This window comes from Pseudophryne corroboree, unplaced genomic scaffold (genome assembly GCF_028390025.1).
Source record: "Pseudophryne corroboree isolate aPseCor3 unplaced genomic scaffold, aPseCor3.hap2 scaffold_579, whole genome shotgun sequence".
NCBI classification, from domain to species: domain Eukaryota; kingdom Metazoa; phylum Chordata; class Amphibia; order Anura; family Myobatrachidae; genus Pseudophryne; species Pseudophryne corroboree.
The window spans coordinates 110810-130188 of NW_026970178.1; the positions used below are offsets into that span (position 1 = coordinate 110810).

General features: G+C 45.9%; 8 non-coding genes and 2 pseudogenes across 8 annotated transcripts; all 10 read left to right on the forward strand.

Moving 5' to 3' along the window:
• Nucleotides 1–14316: 14316 nt before the first annotated feature.
• Nucleotides 14317–14480, forward strand: LOC135034144 (U1 spliceosomal RNA). The gene has a single exon (XR_010229420.1). It is a non-coding gene; the product is annotated as a U1 spliceosomal RNA (small nuclear RNA).
• A 152-nt stretch (nt 14481–14632) lies between these two features.
• On the forward strand, nt 14633–14774 carry LOC135034155 (U1 spliceosomal RNA; annotated as a pseudogene).
• Nucleotides 14775–15469: 695 nt separating this feature from the next.
• LOC135034146 (U1 spliceosomal RNA) lies at nt 15470–15633 on the forward strand. The gene has a single exon (XR_010229422.1). It is a non-coding gene; the product is annotated as a U1 spliceosomal RNA (small nuclear RNA).
• A 152-nt stretch (nt 15634–15785) lies between these two features.
• Nucleotides 15786–15948, forward strand: LOC135034151 (U1 spliceosomal RNA). The gene has a single exon (XR_010229426.1). It is a non-coding gene; the product is annotated as a U1 spliceosomal RNA (small nuclear RNA).
• Nucleotides 15949–16622: 674 nt separating this feature from the next.
• Nucleotides 16623–16786, forward strand: LOC135034149 (U1 spliceosomal RNA). Its single transcript, XR_010229424.1, has one exon. It is a non-coding gene; the product is annotated as a U1 spliceosomal RNA (small nuclear RNA).
• A 152-nt stretch (nt 16787–16938) lies between these two features.
• Nucleotides 16939–17101, forward strand: LOC135034153 (U1 spliceosomal RNA). The gene has a single exon (XR_010229427.1). It is a non-coding gene; the product is annotated as a U1 spliceosomal RNA (small nuclear RNA).
• A 670-nt stretch (nt 17102–17771) lies between these two features.
• Nucleotides 17772–17935, forward strand: LOC135034145 (U1 spliceosomal RNA). The gene has a single exon (XR_010229421.1). It is a non-coding gene; the product is annotated as a U1 spliceosomal RNA (small nuclear RNA).
• Nucleotides 17936–18087: 152 nt separating this feature from the next.
• On the forward strand, nt 18088–18250 carry LOC135034154 (U1 spliceosomal RNA). Its single transcript, XR_010229428.1, has one exon. It is a non-coding gene; the product is annotated as a U1 spliceosomal RNA (small nuclear RNA).
• A 670-nt stretch (nt 18251–18920) lies between these two features.
• LOC135034148 (U1 spliceosomal RNA) lies at nt 18921–19084 on the forward strand. The gene has a single exon (XR_010229423.1). It is a non-coding gene; the product is annotated as a U1 spliceosomal RNA (small nuclear RNA).
• Nucleotides 19085–19236: 152 nt separating this feature from the next.
• LOC135034156 (U1 spliceosomal RNA) lies at nt 19237–19378 on the forward strand (annotated as a pseudogene).
• Nucleotide 19379: the final 1 nt, after the last annotated feature.

The window sequence follows — 19379 nt, forward strand, 5'->3', positions numbered from 1 at the left end:
TTCACTCCCAACGAGTTTCCTCAGGGCACTATAGTAAACGGCGCCCGCCGGACTAGAAAGTTTTATAGGAGAAGGGGTACAGTGATAGGGCGTGAGAAGCGTAGCCAGCCAATGCCCGCTCATCTCAGTCATTTCAAACCAGACCAAGACAAGAGAGCCGTTAGCGGTTCATCCGTTCCTGAGCCGCTAAGTCGAACACTCGTAAATGCCGTCAGCTGAATTCCACAGCCGCGGCATTGATTACATGCTGAGAGTAACATTCCCCATAATTGGGAGTTAATGGGTATATGGTTAGCACATGTGTCTATGTGTTAATGTTAGATACTCTACCATGATGAAGCAAGATATATATGATTAATCTTATCTATTAGTCTGCAGTTAAACCATCCATCCATTATTGCCCACATTATGACACACTGTCTCAAACGGTTTAAATATACATATGTATGTAATGATAAAAGGTAACAATGTATTACTTCTGTACTGACAATAAAAAATGCGGGGAAAGATTTCCATTATCGATATATAAGTGTATATACCATATTATCAAAAATATATGTGTCTTCAAATAGATAAATAAATAATAATAAATGAGTGCAAAACATAGCCCCAATAGGATGGAATGTATTGCACTACAAATACAAGACTTAACCTAAGTGAGAAAAATAAAATAAAATGTGTGAATATGTATAATTAATGTGGATAATGATAACGTGCACGTGGATACATGTGCAAAAAATTTTTTGGTGACACACTCCATACTAAATTAAAACATCAAAGTGAAAAAAGCAAAAAAACTATGCAGGATACTATTTGTTGCCGTCTTTTTACGGAAGATATCAGTATCAATTTCTCCATTCATCGTTTTAGAGATCTTCAAGTCCAAGAAGTTGACCTCATTCAAATGTGCACTGGGGAAAGGGTGCAGGCCCCCCCTGCGCCCTGCACCCTTACAGTGACCGGAGTATGTGAGGTGTATGGGAGCAATGGCGCACAGCTGCAGTGCTGTGCGTTACCTCAATGAAGATCATGAAGTCCTCTGCCGCCTCTGAAGTCTTCTTTTCTTCTCATACTCACCCGGCTTCTATCTTCCGGCTCTGCGAGGGGGACGGACGGCGAGGGTGAGATCCTGCGTACCAATCCCTTTGGAGCTAATCCCTTTGGAGCTAATGGTGTCCAGTAGCTTAAGAAGCAGGACCTTGCAACTCGGAGAGTAGGGCTGCTTCTCCCCCCTCAGTCCCTCGATGCAGGGAGTCTGTTGCAAGCAGTGCTCCCTGAAAATTAAAAACCTAACAAAATACTTTCTGTCAGAAAGCTCAGGAGAGCTCCTGAAAAGCACCCAGTCTCCACTGGGCACAGTATCAAACTGAGGTATGGAGGAGGGGCATAGAGGGAGGAGCCAGTGCACACCCAGAACTAAAGTCTTTCTTAAAGTGCCCATGTCTCCTGCGGAGCCCGTCTATCCCCATGGTCCTTACGGAGTCCCCAGCATCCTCTAGGACGTTAGAGATGTCAAAGTCAGAAAAATATCTCTATGCACACTGCCATATTTGCACCTCACACAGGTCCGTGCTGCGCATGCGTACGCTCTCCCGTACGTGCACATACTCACAGTCGCGGGCACCCGCAGGCGCACGGTATGCGTATTTACGGTAGAGTTTATGTGATCGTAGCGTGCGACTCAATCGTTACATATTTTCAGTAATAATGTATTTTGTAGATCATGGTCCCTTTGATAGATTCTGAAAGTTTAGGTAACATAGCATGTTCCTGGACAGAGAAATCCCTCTTTGTATTGTACGAAGGGTCTAACAGGGGTCATACAGTGGTGTTTGGTACCCATCGGAAGAGTATTTAAATAGCAATATTCCGGTGTTGGTTTGGAGCGGATAAATCGCTCGTGCGAATAGTTATGGACATAAGAAGTTTATGTCCATTTACTATTATTTGTTCTTACTTAGTCATGTGGCGGGAAACCCAGTATCCCACCCACCTGAGCTGTTGGAAATCGTCACAGCCCACCTGTACGAATCAACCTATGACCTTTTGTTATAATGCGAGGCCGAATTCCTGTGTCCAATGAACAATAAGAATGTAGGGACCATTGTACAGTATTGTGTACAGAGTATATAAGGGTCACCGTCCCCAGGCCAGCCAGTACTCTCTCTTCAACAGTTATCGCTTATAATTGGAGGACTGGATTCCGGTTGCGCCTGCGTGTGTTCCCCGTATGGTATGTTTCTCTGTTGCCACTTTGTTTCTCATATGTTGTTAGCCATTCTCACTTAGTCTCTGTATTTATAATGCGATCGTTCTCTATTGTGCATGTTACTGTCTAGATACTCTGTTAGAATTATATGTTAGCTTGTAGCGTATGACTTGTGAACTGTTTCCCCTTTTTGAAGTAACTTAAGACTTGTTAGTAAAAGGCTTTGGACCCTTAACGGTAGCGTGTGTTCATTATATTGCAAGGGGTAATAGGAGCGTCTCTTTCGCTCAAACAGCTTTAATATTAACAAGGTTAAGCAGCGTTCTATCGCTACAGTGTTTTAATACAAGGTTTACAGCGTAAGAATATCTTTCCTGTGTGTCACATACAAGTTTTACTGATTGTTATCCAGTGAGCGTCTGCTACGCAAATAGCGTAGCATTACGGTAATCGCTCACCCATTGTGTGCCCGATACCAACAGCGTATTCTCGCGAGCGTTTGTGTCGCTCGAGCGGCTCGCTCCCGATACAGCGTCCGCTACGCTAAGAGCGTACCCTTAAGGTACTACATACTCCAATAGCGTACAAAGTCTCTTAACCTCTTAGAGTGTTTAATACGGTAATTAAATCGACATTCTCAATTGGGGCCTCGTCCTCCCTCCACACATCCATCCGCACTAGCTAAAACACACTTTATCTGTCAGCAAAGGGCGGGAACGCAGTATCCTTTCGTATCCGTATTGGTGGTGAAGGATACAGTAGTGCTGACTAGATAAGCGTCTGTTTCGCTACGCTGTAGGAGTGCTGGGGTGGAATCCGGAACCGGAGGTATGAACAATACGCTATTATCATTTAAAACTGTTTATTTCTGCTTTTGCATACGCACACACGCATGCACGCACGCATCTACATTGTTGTAACTCACTTTCTTGTTGCCATTAGAATTGACTATTAGACACGTGCTGAGGAATCTGGTGCTATTTAGTTAAGATTACAAAGGAAAATTGTTAAGGGTATAAGTGTAAAGAACACACACACAGCATAGCAAACACTATGTGGTAAGCAATTTCAGTTGAGTATTGTTTACATTGATAGAAGCGTGTTGATTGTGTCGCTGTGGGCGTATCTGCACTCTGTGCATAAGTGTCTCGGACAACGTGCAAAAGCACGTACGTGACGCAAAGGCATACGCACGTGGCGTGTTTTACGCAACGGAACGTACGCATACGCCCATTGAGACTCATATCACACAATAACCTTGTTTAGGGTGGGCGGTATAGTATAGCCACCTGGTAAATAGCACACAGTTGTTCAGTTCAGTTTACTAAAAGTATTAGTGAAAAGAAAACCTTTTTCTACTGCAAACCCAGGGATTGGACTCCTACCTGTATGTAAGGAATTTCTGTACAGAAAGATTAAAAGTGTATTTGATTGAATAGGAGTGAGTGTGGAATTTAAGGTATTGTTTTTGTGAACCCACAAATCGGGATCCCGTCGGAGACCACATCAGGTGAGTGGACACTTGGTGGCGTGGGACTGGCTTGCCCGCGTTAACATTATATAAGGTAAAGGAGCAAGTAGTTTCCGCAGACAAAAGGACTGCGAGGTATTTAAGCGCAGCCCCGGGGGTTTTGCGTAGCACCCATATAGTCAAGGTAAAGCTCCGGCTGAAGGTTTCGCAGCCTAAACAACCGATTCCATTGGTCGTAAAGCGTATAAATATTTAGTTATTTATGCACTGTGCGACTGGACCGCACGTAATTGTGTGCATTAGTTTGTTACCTTGATACCCATCGACAATTTATTGTGGGATCATAAACGCTATTTGCACATACGAACGTGATTTGTGTAGGTTTTTGTTATTTTAAGGGAGTTTTGCTGTTCACTAAGCAAATCTCTAACGACCAATACTTGCTGGGGAGGGGTCGTATACTCCCACGTGCCCCAGTAAATAGAGGTTACAAAAGATCCCACGGATTGGATAGGCCAATTGGGGCGCAGAGTGAGTGAAAGCACTAGTTGAACTTTCACCGTCGCCTTACCGCGGGCAATTTGGTCTGTTTGTCAGAATTAGCTAAGACAGCAATATCTGCAAACGATGGGGGCCAATTGTTCAAAGAAGGGACGTCCAACAAGGGTTCACGTTGGTGGTTGTTGGCCCAAAGGGTCCGCACGGTATATAATGTGTGAAAAATACGGAACTCACACACAGGTATTATGCAATGAGTGGGAACGTATGACAGAGGATGATGGGGAACAGTTTCCCCGGGTAGGCAGTCTGAACCCTGAGGTATTGCAGAACTTAAGAAAAAGGATAGGTCTAATCAAATCTGCAAAGCAGAGGATCAGACATTATGATTGTTTACTGATATGGCAACAGGAAAGTGAAATACAACAGGAACTGGCCCAAAAAGCTAATTCCCATCCAGGTAGAAATCTAATAGCAACGGCACCACCACCATATATAGCAGGGGACAAAGTGGCTGCAGAGAATGACATGCGGGTTTGCGATAAGGGTGCACTTAATAAATGTATTAGTAATGACAAAATTAAGATGAAAGTAAATGCAAATGTTGACACTAACCCTAACCCATGCAAGTTGTATCCTATGTTAAACTTCCCCCAGGAATACGACCAAGAAGATGAGCCCACAACGATTTCAGCTCTCTCTCTAGCGGCCACCATAAGCGATACTCCAGTAGGCATCGCCCAACCACCTAGGGAGGCATCAAAAGCACATAGCTCAGGGACAGGTGAGGTTGTATCTACAGGTAAGTACGGCACTGTACAATATGCTGAAACTATTGCACCATACACTGAAGAATCAAACCAGAGTGAAGTAGTTCTAATTAACCCTGTTAGAGTAATAGCGGTCCCCAATGGTAAGACTGACGCAAATGGAGCCACACCCATTAGAAATATTGCAATGCACTGTCCCTGGTCACGAGCAGAATTAAGAACAATTCTGTCTGAATTTCCTGATCCCAGGAAAGACTTAGCCGCATGCCATAGGTTCATTAAAGACCTAGGAAATTCCACTGAACCAAACAACAAAGATTGGAGAACACTACTGCGGGCATGTCTGCCCTCTAGTGTTGACCCTATTAAGTTTATAGCTGACTGTAAACTAGATCAGGAGGTTCCCCTTACGGATGCATACAATCAAGAAAATGTAATCAGAATCAATCTGCAACTGGGAATATATTTCCCAGCCGTAGTAAAATGGAATAAAATATTCTCCATTAAACAAATGGAAAGGGAAACTGCCCCTGAATATTTCCACAGAGCATTAGAGGAAATGGCTAAGTACACTGGGATCATGGACATTGAGACAAATATACACCATAGAGAGGTAGCGGTGTCCGTATTGATGGACGGTTTAAAGGAGGTATTAAAAAGTAGGGTACAAACTGCTCAACCCAACTGGAGAGGTATGTCGGTGGCCGCCTTAAGAGAGACTGCTGCTGGGCACGACAGGAATATTACAAGACACAGGGAGTCACAAAGTGATAAACTGATGGCAATAAGTATCCAGGCCCTCACAACAAGGCCGCCTCAGTCCAGATCACAGGTCCCTGGTGGTAAGCCGCATGTGGTAAAATGTTACAATTGTAGTAGGGAAGGACATTTTGCACGTAATTGTACCAATAACTCATATAATGCACATAAAAACCCTAGACAACGACACGACACACGACATTGGGAGCAGGGTCCACAGAGGCGGAGCTACGAGCCACATGCAGGGGAAACAAAAAGATACCCCCCGAACAGAGACTGGCAAGCCTCTGGTAGTTCCCAGCTAACTCCCTCACAAGTAGTTGCTGCCAGCGGGATTCAGGGAGGTCACCATACCCAATAGGGGTGTGGCCATACCTGTAATCTGCAGCCAGTAAAATTGATTGCAAGTCTTGGGAGTGAACCAGAAATTGCAATTAATGTAGCTGGTAAATCATTAAGCTTTCTTGTAGACACAGGGGCGGCCAAATCAGTGATAAATTCGACAGTGGGCATGAGAACCACTGGTAAGACAATTCCAGCCATAGGGGTAACGGGAGTAGTCCAGCACTACCCTGTTAGCAAACCAGCCGAGATTACAATAGGGCCTTTACATACCAAGCATTCCTTTTTGCTGGCTGCATCGGCACCGACTAATCTCCTGGGAAGAGACTTACTGTGTAAAAAGGGGTGCGTCATTTATTGTACTCCTGAAGGTGTATTCTTAGACATACCTGAGAATCACGCTCAGGAAGTGCGAGACTCCCCGTCAAAATTAATGTCACATACCATTATGACAAATAGGACTCCCTCCCAAGTAGAAGAAATGACATCTCAGATACCAGAGTCACTTTGGACAAAAGATGGACAGGACACTGGATTAATGGCAAACGTAGCTCCAGTAGTTGTACAAGTAAAAGATGGTAGGATAGCTCCAAAAATCCCACAGTACCCTCTGAAGCCAGAGGTGGAGTTAGGAGTTTACCCAGTAATAGAGCGCTTGCTACAACAGGGCATTCTGGTAAGAACGTCCAGCACTGCCAATAGTCCCATCTTCCCTGTTAAAAAGAGTGGGGGGAGGGGTTACAGACTAGTGCAGGATCTAAGGGGGATTAACAAAATAGTTGAGAGTCAGTTCCCCGTAGTGCCCAATCCAGCTGTCATCCTAATGCAAATCCCTCCCACTGCCAAATTTTTCACTGTTATTGACCTCTGCTCCGCTTTCTTTTCGGTACCTCTGCACCCTGACAGTCAATATTTGTTTGCATTCACATACAGAGGATTCCAATACACATGGACTCGATTACCACAAGGATTCATAGATAGTCCAAGTATATTTTCTCAGGCTTTGCATGATTGTTTACAGTCTTTCCAACCAGTGAGTGGATCAGTATTAATACAGTACGTGGATGATCTACTACTGTGTTCTGATTCACTGGAAGCATCTCTGAAGGATACGAAACAGCTCCTGTTTCATCTTTCAGACACAGGACACAAGGTTTCCAAAGACAAGTTGCAATTATGCCAAACTAAGGTAAAATATTTGGGACACTGTCTAACACAAGGACTGAGACACCTGACCGCTGATAGAATTCAAGCAATTAGAGACATGACTCTGCCACAAACCCAGCAACAGATCAGAACATTTTTAGGAATGTGTGGGTATTGCCGTAACTGGATCCCAGGGTTTTCCATCCTAGCGTTACCCTTGCAGGAAATGGTCTCCTCAAACAAACCTGATCGGATTTCGCATACAGACGAGTCTGAGACAGCATTTGAGAGACTTAAACAGTGCCTAACGCAGGCACCAGCATTGGGTATGCCTGACTATGGGAAACCCTTTGAACTATACGGAACAGAAAGTGCTGGTTGCGCGGCAGGTGTACTAACCCAAAAATACGGTGATGCCAGCAGGCCGGTAGCATACTACAGCGCTCAGCTAGACACGGTAGCGCGATCCCTCCCCACATGCTTGCGAAGCGTTGCTGCGATAGCATTGCTAGTGACAAAAAGCGAAGATGTCGTGCTAGGCCACAACCTCACAATCCATACGCCACATGCAGTGTCAGCCTTATTGAATTCTGCCCAAACCAGACACGTATCATCAGCGAGGTTTACAAGATGGGAATTGGCCCTAATGGCCCCCGTAAACATCACCATAAGGAGATGCAGTGCATTAAATCCTGCAACATATCTCCCAGGTGTGCCTGGTCAGGCACAAAGGGTGGAAGGTGAGAGTGATGGGGAAGGAGGATTTAATACAAAGGAAGATACACATGATTGTATGGAATATTTGACCCAAAATTTTACCGCAAGGCCTGACATCAGTGACAACCCACTGGAAGATGCAGAACTTACGTTCTACACGGACGGTAGTTGTCATAGACAGTCAGACTCGGGAGACTTGTGTACTGGATACGCAGTCGTAGATGACCAAGGCACCATAGAAGCGGAACCGCTAGGCCCACCTCACTCAGCCCAGGTTGCTGAACTGGTCGCCCTAACCAGAGCATGTGAATTGGCTAAGGGCAAATCAGCCAATATCTACACCGATTCTAGATACGCATTCGGGGTAGTCCATGATTTCGGAGCCCTATGGCGCCTCAGAAATTTCATGACGGCAGCTGGTACACCGGTAGCGCATGCAGCTCACATAAAAAGGCTTCTAACAGCGATACAGGAACCCGACAGAGTGGCTGTTATCAAATGTAAAGCACACACATATAGCCAAGACCCAGTATCGCTTGGTAACAGCCGAGCAGACGAAGCAGCTAAGTTAGCAGCTGCTACCCCCAGACAGACAGACACCACACAACTGATGGTATTTAATACCATCAACACACAGAAGTTGTGTGAGATGCAAAATTTGTGTTCCACACAGGAAAAGGCAGTCTGGAGGGCAAAGGGATATGGCCAGGAGTCCTCAGGACTCTGGACGGATGGACAAGGTAAACCGGTGGCCCCCAGAGCATATCTTCCATGTCTGGCTGAAGCAGCTCACAGGCTGACTCATCTAGGCAAGGAAGGGATGTGCAAATTGGTAAGAACATATTGGTGCGCCCCAGGATTCTCCTCTCATGCGAGTAAAAGAGCAATGTCATGCCTTACCTGTTTGAGAAAGAATATTGGAAAGGCAATACCTACAGAACCATCCCATATCCCACCTGCCGGCGGCCCTTTCCAGGTAATACAGATTGACTTCATTCAATTACCCCCTTGTCGAAATTTGAAATATGTACTTGTCTGTATAGATGTTTTCTCAAATTGGGTCGAAGCATTTCCTGCGGCCACAAATACCGCTATGTTTACTGCTAAGAAAATTGTGCAGGAATTTGTATGTAGATATGGCATCCCTAGAATAATTGAGAGTGATAGGGGTACCCATTTTACAGGTGATGTCTTTCAAGGAATGTGTAAATTGATGGGAATTGATAGCAAGCTGCACACTCCGTACCGTCCACAGGCGAGTGCGAAAGTGGAAAGAGTGAACAGCACTATTAAAAATAAACTGAGTAAAGTGATGGCAGAGACAGGATTGACATGGCCAGAAGCTTTACCCATTGTACTGTACAGCATCAGAACCACTCCCAGGTCCCCTCTTAATATGTCTCCCTTTGAAATCTTGTTTGGTCGACAACCGCATGTTATGATTAACCCTCAGGATGATTTGAAGTGTAACAATGAAGTAACTGTAAAATACTTGATTAACATGAGTAAACAGTTAAGGAATCAAAATGATAATCTGAAGTTGGTGATTCCTGATTTACCAGATAGTAATTGTCATGACATTGAACCTGGGGATTATGTGATGATACGGAATTTTCTACGCTCAGGTTGCCTTATTGACAGATGGGAAGGACCATACCAGGTCTTATTGACTAGCACTACAGCATTGAAGGTTGCTGAGAGAGAGACTTGGGTTCATTCATCCCACTGCAAGAAGGTTGCTGATCCAGAGAAGTCCCGTGATAAGGAACAGACGGTAGAGGTTGTATCACTGGAGTGTCTGTTCCAGGAGGACTGAGGCGGCACCTGAGCCGTGAAAATCTCAAGACCAAGAGCTGTTGCCGATCCCCCGTTCCCTTTTATTGTTTTTATCCAACTTCCCATCCCCTCTCCTTCAAATTATTTTTCCCCCTTCTCATTCTTCTCCGTTTCCTCCTACAAGATGGACTTGCCCCAAGAGACTGTGATCCGGATTTTCCTGTTGACCATGATGTTGACCAGAGCAGTCTGTTCCGGCGAGAGTACCATGGAGTTCGAGAGAGGTTCTGGAATGGATTCTGATGACAGAGATGGAGGCGTAGTTTTCCAAGAACAACTTAACCAACAAGTAAAGGCGAGTATCAGAAAACGATCCGATAGCATTGACCACAGAAGGAATTGTGATGGATTGTTAGCTGAAGAAAACTGTATCTGTAGGCTCTGTGACAATGTCATTGAGGATGGGTGTATTAAGAAATGCCAATCCAGTTTTAATATCCATATGGACCGGCATCCCTTGAGTGACTATCACTCTTTAGTGGGTAATGTGCTTAATAAAACAGATTGTTGGGTATGCTCTCAAGTACCTCAGGGTCATAGCAAATCAGGGCTAGTACCATTTCCTTTAACGATAGAGGAGGTACTTGAGTTAAATGGTGGGAGACCGGTGGACCGGAGGTTTAATATCTCCAGCCCTCCTAGTTTGAAGCTCCACCAATACCATGTGGATAGGTCCCTATTATGTTTCAACATCTCCAATCCCCGAAAGCCGGGAAATTGGGAAGTGTCATGGAGTAACCACACCATGACCTTTTCGCATAGAGCAGATAGAATGCCTACAGATGCAGAGCTTGTACGCCACATAGCCAGTAGAGGAAAATCTTTCCGGTATAGGTATACCTTAGGAAATAGGATTACTAAAGTTGGAGAGGTATCACCAGGATACTGTGCACATATCGTACAACCTGATACGTGTACTAAGCAGATGGAAGAATTAGGGTTAGGAGATTTCACATGGAAGGTGTGTAATATGGTTATGTCCTACTCCGTCCCATATGTTCTCCCCGATGATGCATATTTCATATGCGGGAGAAAGGCGTACAAGTGGCTTGCCCCAAACTCTGAAGGATTGTGTTATATTGGAAAAGTACTGCCTGAAGTAATGACTGTATCACATGACAAAATGAAAGACATACACCGTGGTGCCCAAGCTCCTTATACTCACACCCATTACGAGCACGTTGTTAAAAGGCACCTGATAGAGAAGACAGAGCATCCGGCCTCTGATCTGATAAGTGAATCCACCGGGATTCAATTCTTAATCGCGTTAGATTTCACCCGCACCGCTAGAGGAGTGCTGAATTATAAATACATTTCTGCGCTCGCCAATTTATTAGATAATATCACTGAAATGTATGATGACACGTTTAGGTATACTGGAAGAGAACTTCAGGCTTACAAAACAGAACTGGTACAGCATAGAATGGTTCTCAATTACCTCACAGCAGTGACAGGCGGATATTGTGTCACACTGGCAACACAATACGGCGTGAAATGTTGCACATATATTACGAATAGCACCGAGGATCCGGTCGAGGTCATAGACCAAAAGATGGACGATATTCTCCAACTGAAGTGGGAATTTTGCAGAAGACACAATCTCACCCTTGCTACTGTGAGTAATGAGCTGACTAGTTGGGTGTCATGGTTGAACCCGCGAAATTGGTTCTCCGGTTTAGGAGAATGGGCCCAAGGAATTATAATGGATGTTGGGAAGTTTCTCCTATGTATCTTAGGTGTTGTCATATCAATTGGTTTGATATTTAGATGCGGTCAGGCTTTAATGAGGTGCAATCGACGTACCAGGGTAATGAGTTTAAGGGGTGAGGAAACTGTAATTCCAATGGACTTGATTTATGACCCAAATGTAGAAACAATGATGTGATGAAAATGCGATTTCTACGGTCCGTTTCTTTCACCTGTTTTTCCGTTTTCCTCCAAGGTAAAAAGACCCACTTAGACGAGGAATTTGATGAGCCGATATACAGACAACAGATGGATTAAAAGAAGAAGTTTTGACAACTTTATACACTGATTTGATGAACTATGCCATGGATCCCCAGTTTCCCTAGAAATTTTAAAATTACGCTAGCCCAACACTTTTGTAAATCTATGGACATTGACAGCTTTTGCTCGCACCTTATGAGCAAAAGCACAAAGAAGACTGCAATCAACAGACACCAAACAAGACCTCAATCGACGAATGTTCATTTACCTGACATAGAATACCACCGCATTTACCGTAATTATGTCTTTTCTTCATTTCTACAACCCTCAGGTAATGACACACATAGTCGATAGGGAATACAGGCACAGATATCAGCAATCACATATCTCCCCCATTCATGTATCATCAACTAAAATGTGCTCCCCCATTTTGTTGCAACCACAGCCGAAAAGAGCTCGGTAAAGTTTGACAGCCCATCCACAGACCCGTACCACGGGATAAGAAGGAATTCGAATGTATACTTCGCAATACCTCGAAGCTTGATGTACCACACGTACGGCACGATGATACATGACCCCCAAGCACGGATTCATACACACATGCTTCTGCTATCTCACTAGGTCATACCCTTTTCCTACCTTCTCCTCTCCTCCCCTACCCAACCATGTAAATGTATTAACCCCTAACATATATTTTTCTCTTTTTGAAATGTTTTCAGGAAGTGGCAGTTATTGTTGACTGCCAAAGGGTGGACTGTCAAAGTCAGAAAAATATCTCTATGCACACTGCCATATTTGCACCTCACACAGGTCCGTGCTGCGCATGCGTACGCTCTCCCGTACGTGCACATACTCACAGTCGCGGGCACCCGCAGGCGCACGGTATGCGTATTTACGGTAGAGTTTATGTGATCGTAGCGTGCGACTCAATCGTTACATATTTTCAGTAATAATGTATTTTGTAGATCATGGTCCCTTTGATAGATTCTGAAAGTTTAGGTAACATAGCATGTTCCTGGACAGAGAAATCCCTCTTTGTATTGTACGAAGGGTCTAACAGGGGTCATACAGTGGTGTTTGGTACCCATCGGAAGAGTATTTAAATAGCAATATTCCGGTGTTGGTTTGGAGCGGATAAATCGCTCGTGCGAATAGTTATGGACATAAGAAGTTTATGTCCATTTACTATTATTTGTTCTTACTTAGTCATGCGGCGGGAAACCCAGTATCCCACCCACCTGAGCTGTTGGAAATCGTCACAGCCCACCTGTACGAATCAACCTATGACCTTTTGTTATAATGCGAGGCCGAATTCCTGTGTCCAATGAACAATAAGAATGTAGGGACCATTGTACTGTATTGTGTACAGAGTATATAAGGGTCACCGTCCCCAGGCCAGCCAGTACTCTCTCTTCAACAGTTATCGCTGATAATTGGAGGACTGGATTCCGGTTGCGCCTGCGTGTGTTCCCCGTATGGTATGTTTCTCTGTTGCCACTTTGTTTCTCATATGTTGTTAGCCATTCTCACTTAGTCTCTGTATTTATAATGCGATCATTCTCTATTGTGCATGTTACTGTCTAGATACTCTGTTAGAATTATATGTTAGCTTGTAGCGTATGACTTGTGAACTGTTTCCCCTTTTTGAAGTAACTTAAGACTTGTTAGTAAAAGGCTTTGGACCCTTAACGGTAGCGTGTGTTCATTATATTGCAAGGGGTAATAGGAGCGTCTCTTTCGCTCAAACAGCTTTAATATTAACAAGGTTAAGCAGCGTTCTATCGCTACAGTGTTTTAATACAAGGTTTACAGCGTAAGAATATCTTTCCTGTGTGTCACATACAAGTTTTACTGATTGTTATCCAGTGAGCGTCTGCTACGCAAATAGCGTAGCATTACGGTAATCGCTCACCTATTGTGTGCCCGATACCAACAGCGTATTCTCGTGAGCGTTTGTGTCGCTCGAGCGGCTCGCTCCCGATACAGCGTCAGCTACGCTAAGAGCGTACCCTTAAGGTACTACATACTCCAATAGCGTACAAAGTCTCTTAACCTCTTAGAGTGTTTAATACGGTAATTAAATCGACATTCTCAGAGAAAATAGGATTTTAATACCTACCGGTAAATCCTTTTCTCTTAGTCCGTAGAGGATGCTGGGCACCCGTCCCAGTGCGTACTGTGTCTGCAGTTATTAAATGGCCCTTAACTCCAGAACATTTATGTGGAGACAACTTTCCCGACTTGACCATCTTCCTTGGACGTTTTCCCCCTGTGTGACTGCTCCCCAGCCTCGGAGGGTTGCATCCATGGTCCCTAGGATCCAGTCCTGGATCCCGAACCTTCGCCCCTCTAGGAGGTGAGAACTGTGCAGCCACCAATGGAGTGAGATTCTGGTCTTGGAAGACAGGATTATCCTCCGGTGCGTGTGTAGGTGGGATCCGGACCACTTGTCCAACAGGTCCCACTGGAACAGTAAAGCCACGCCCATCCCAACGAAGCCACACACCCTATTTTGCGGCGCGCGCACATTTATCCCTTTAATAGTGCCAATTGTGGGGAGCGCCAAAGAATTTTTTGGCGTGGGGGAGAAAAATTTCTAGTTACGCCACTGATCCCAAATCATACTTATTTTGCATAGGAGATACCATGGTCATGAAGATTGTTCTCCCAGGGTGAGGTTCATTCATTGCATTCTGGGTATGCTGACCCCTGTGATTTCCCCAAATGTGGGAAACTCGACTGCATTATTTGTGGTAGTGGGGGACTGTGTTTGTGCTTTCCTCTGGTCAGCTCTGGTAAAAGTCAGATTTCTTTGTCTCAGATTTTCCTCTAGCCTTGTTCTTCTTTCGAGAGTTCCCTTGTGCTGCCTCAGTTGGATTTCCTTCACTTGACAGGGGGGCGCCCGAGCAGCGACCCTCCCCAGCTCCAGCCCAACTCCTACTTACCTGCCAGGTGAGATACTATGATCATGAAGTTGCTTCTCCCAGGGCAAGGCTCACCCATTGCACTCTGGGTGTGCTGCCCCTGCGATTTCCGCAAATGTGGGAAACTTGACTGCATAATTTGTGTTTCCCCTGGTCGGCTCTCATATGATTCAGATCTCTTTGTTTCAGGTCTCTCTCCAGCCTAGTTTGCTGTCTGTTTCCACTTCATTTTTCTTGAGCCCCTCCCTTCTATACCCTTGTGCACTATCCTGACTTCTCCTCCCGTCTGCTTACTTTGTGCCTTCCAATGCACAATGCAAACTACAGGTATTGCTGCAGGGCCCACACCTTTTTACTTGCCTTACAGAGCAGCTCTGGAGCTGTTACAGTGCCCAGCTGCTGCAAGAAATCAGCTTGAATGCTTCAGGGGCTGGGGCATGGCCAACATGAGCCCCACACCGAAGGAGGGTGGGGGTGTTTAATGCGAACTAGGGGTCATCCAAGCGCCGCAAAAGGCCGCCATGCCCTGCATACCCCTTTTCTCTTTTCATATGTAGATGAGGGTTCCAGCCAACTTTGGCCCACTGCTTGGATGACATCACCGTATGCAAATCCGTCTTCTGCAGACCTTCCCCCAGGAATGCTTGTACTAGTTGTTGCATTTGGTTTGTTTTTTGGGGGTGCTTCAGTATTAGGCAGCCTTCTGCCCTCCCATGTTCATCTGAAAATATGTGTTCTCCCTGCAGTTGTTGTCCCCAGATGAGAGTTCCCTTGTGCTGCCTCAGTTGAATCTCCTTTACTTGACAGAGATGTGCCTGAGCAGCGGCCCTCCCCAGCCCTATCCCAAATCATACTTATTTTGCATAGGAGATACCATGGTCATGAAGATTGATCTCCCAGGGTGAGGTTCATTCATTGCATTCTGGGTATGCTGACCCCTATGATTTCCCCAAATGTGGGAAACTCGACTGCATTATTTGTGGTAGTGGAGGACTGTGTTTGTGCTTTCCTCTGGTCAGCTCTGGTAAAAGTCAGATTTCTTTGTCTCAGATCTTCCTCTAGCCTTGTTCTTCTTTCGAGAGTTCCCTTGTGCTGCCTCAGTTGGATCTCCTTCACTTGACAGGGGGGTGCCCGAGCAGCGACCCTCCCCAGCTCTAGCCCATCTCATACTTACCTGCCAGGTGAGATACTATGATCAGGAAGGTGCTTCTCCCAGGGCAAGGCTCACCCATTGCACTCTGGGTGTGCTGCTCCTGTGATTTCCCCAAATGTGGGACACTTGACTGCATAATTTGTGTTTCCTCTGGTCGGCTCTCGTATAATTCAGATCTCTTTGTCTCAGGTCTATCTCCAGCCTAGTTTGCTGTCTGTTTCCACTTCTTTTTTCTTGAGCCCCTCCCTTCTATACCCTTGTGCACTATCCTGACTTCTCCTCCCGTCTGCTTACTTTGTGCCTTACAATGCACAATACGAACTACAGGTAGTGCTGCAGGGCCCACACCCTTTTACTTGCCTTACAGAGCAGCTCTGGAGCTGTTACAGTGCCCAGCTGCTGCAAGAAATCAGCTTGAATGCTTCAGGGGCTGGGGCATAGCCAACATGAGCCCCACACCGAAGGAGGGTTGGGGTGTTTAATGCGAACTAGGGGTCATCCAAGCGCCGCAAAAGGCCGCCATGCCCTGCATACCCCTTTTCTCTTTTCATATGCAGATGAGGGTTCCAGACAACTTTGGCCCACTGCTTGGATGACATCACCGTATGCAAATCCGTCTTCTGCAGACCTTCCCCAAGGAATGCTTGTACTAGTTGTTGCATTTGGTTTGTTGTTTGGGGGTGCTTCAATATTAGACAGCCTTCTGCCCTCCCATGTTCATCTGAAAATATGTGTTCTCCCTGCAGTTGTTGTCCCCAGATGAGAGTTCCCTTGTGCTGCCTCAGTTGAATCTCCTTTACTTGACAGAGATGTGCCTGAGCAGCGGCCCTCCCCAGCCCTATCCCAAATCATACTTATTTTGCATAGGAGATGCCATGGTCATGAAGATTGTTCTCCCAGGGTGAGTTTCATTCATTGCATTCTGGGTATGCTGACCCCTGTGATTTCCCTAATTGTGGGAAACTCGACTGCATTATTTGTGGTAGTGGGGGACTGTGTTTGTGCTTTCCTCTGGTCAGCTCTGGTAAAAGTCAGATTTCTTTGTCTTAGATCTTCCTCTAGCCTTGTTCTTCTTTCGAGAGTTCCCTTGTGCTGCCTCAGTTGGATCTCCTTCACTTGACAGGAGGGTGCCCGAGCAGCGACCCTCCCCAGCTCTAGCCCAACTCCTACTTACCTGCCAGGTGAGATACTATGATCAGGAAGGTGCTTCTCCCAGGGCAAGGCTCACCCATTGCACTCTGGGTGTGCAGCTCCTGTGATTTCCCAAAATGTGGGACACTTGACTGCATAATTTGTGTTTCCTCTGGTCGGCTCTCGTATAATTCAGATCTCTTTGCATCAGGTCTCTCTCCAGCTTAGTTTGCTGTCTGTTTCCACTTCTCTTTTCTTGAGCCGTTCCCTTTTATGCCCTTGCGCACTATCCTGACTTCTCCCGTCTGCTTACTTTGTGCCTTCCAACGCACAATGCGAACTACAGGTAGTGCTGCAGGTCCCACAACCTTTTATTTCCTTACAGAGCAGCTCTGGAGCTGTTACAGAGCCCAGCTTCTGCAAGAAATCAGCTTGAATGCTTCAGTTGCTGGGGCATAGCCAACATGAGCCCCACACCGAAGGAGGGTAGAGGTGTTTAATGTGAACTAGGGGTCATCCAAGCGCCGCAAAAGGCCGCCATGCCCTGCAAGCCCCTTTTCTCTTTTCATATGCAGACGAGGGTTTAAGCCAACTTTGACCCACTGCTTGGATGACATCACCATATGCAAATCCATCTGCTGCAGGCCTTCCCCCAGGAATGCTTGCACTAGTTGTTGCATTTGGTTTGTTGTTTGGGGGTGCTTCAGTATTAGGCAGCCTTCTGCCCTCCCATGTTCATCTGAAAATATGTGTTCTCCCTGCAGTTGTTGTCCCCAGATGAGAGTTCCCTTGTGCTGCCTCAGTTGAATCTCCTTTACTTGACAGAGATGTGCCTGAGCAGCGGCCCTCCCCAGCCCTATCCCAAATCATACTTATTTTGCATAGGAGATACCATGGTCATGAAGATTGTTCTCCCAGGGTGAGGTTCATTCATTGCATTCTGGGTATGCTGACCCCTATGATTTCCCCAAATGTGGGAAACTCGACTGCATTATTTGTGGTAGTGGGGGACTGTGTTTGTTCTTTCCTCTGGTCAGCTCTGGTAAAAGTCAGATTTATTTGTCTCAGATCTTCCTCTAGCCTTGTTCTTCTTTCGAGAGTTTTCTTGTGCTGCCTCAGTTGTATCTCCTTCACTTGACAGGGGGGTGCCCGAGCAGCGACCCTCCCCAGCTCTAGCCCAACTCCTACTTACCTGCTAGGTGAGATACTATGATCATGAAGGTGCTTCTCCCAGGGCAAGGCTCACCCATTTCACTCTGGGTGTGCTGCTCCTGCGATTTCCCCAAATGTGGGAAACTTGACTGCATAATTTGTGTTTCCCCTGGTCGGCTCTCGTATAATTCAGATCTCTTTGTCTCAGGTCTCTCTCCAGCCTAGTTTGCTGTCTGTTTCCACTTCTCTTTTCTTGAGCCGCTCCCTTCTATGCCCTTGCGCACTATCCTGACTTCTCCCGTCTGCTTAATTTGTGCCTTCCAACGCACAATGCAAACTACAGGTAGTGCTGCAGGGCCCACACCCTTTTATTTGCCTTACAGAGCAGCTCTGGAGCTGTTACAGTGCCCAGCTGCTGCAAGAAATCAGCTTGAATGCTTCAGGGGCTGGGGCATAGCCAACATGAGCCCCACACCGAAGGAGGGTGGAGGTGTTTAATGCGAACTAGGGGTCATCCAAGCGCCGCAAAAGGCCGCCATGCCCTGCATGCCCCTTTTCTCTTTTCATATGCAGATGAGGGTTCCAGCCAACTTTGACTCACAGCTTGGATGACATCACCATATGCAAATCCATCTGCTGCAGGCCTTCCCCCAGGAATGCTTGCACTAGTTGTTGCATTTGGTTTGTTGTTTGGGGGTGCTTCAGTATTAGGCAGCCTTCTGCCCTCCCATGTTCATCTGAAAATATGTGTTCTCCCTGCAGTTGTTGTCCCCAGATGAGAGTTCCCTTGTGCTGCCTCAGTTGAATCTCCTTTACTTGACGAGTTATGCCTGAGCAGCGGCCCTCCCCAGCCCTATCCCAAATCATACTTATTTTGCATAGGAGATACCATGGTCATGAAGATTGATCTCCCAGGGTGAGGTTCATTCATTGCATTCTGGGTATGCTGACCCCTATGATTTCCCCAAATGTGGGAAACTCGACTGCATTATTTGTGGTAGTGGAGGACTGTGTTTGTGCTTTCCTCTGGTCAGCTCTGGTAAAAGTCAGATTTCTTTGTCTCAGATCTTCCTCTAGCCTTGTTCTTCTTTCGAGAGTTCCCTTGTGCTTCCTCAGTTGGATTTCCTTCACTTGACAGGGGGGTGCCCGAGCAGCGACCCTCCCCAGCTCTAGCCCAACTCCTACTTACCTGCCAGGTGAGATACTATGATCATGAAGTTGCTTCTCCCAGGGCAAGGCTCACCCATTGCACTCTTGGTGTGCTGCTCCTGCGATTTCCGCAAATGTGGGAAACTTGACTGCATAATTTGTGTTTCCCCTGGTC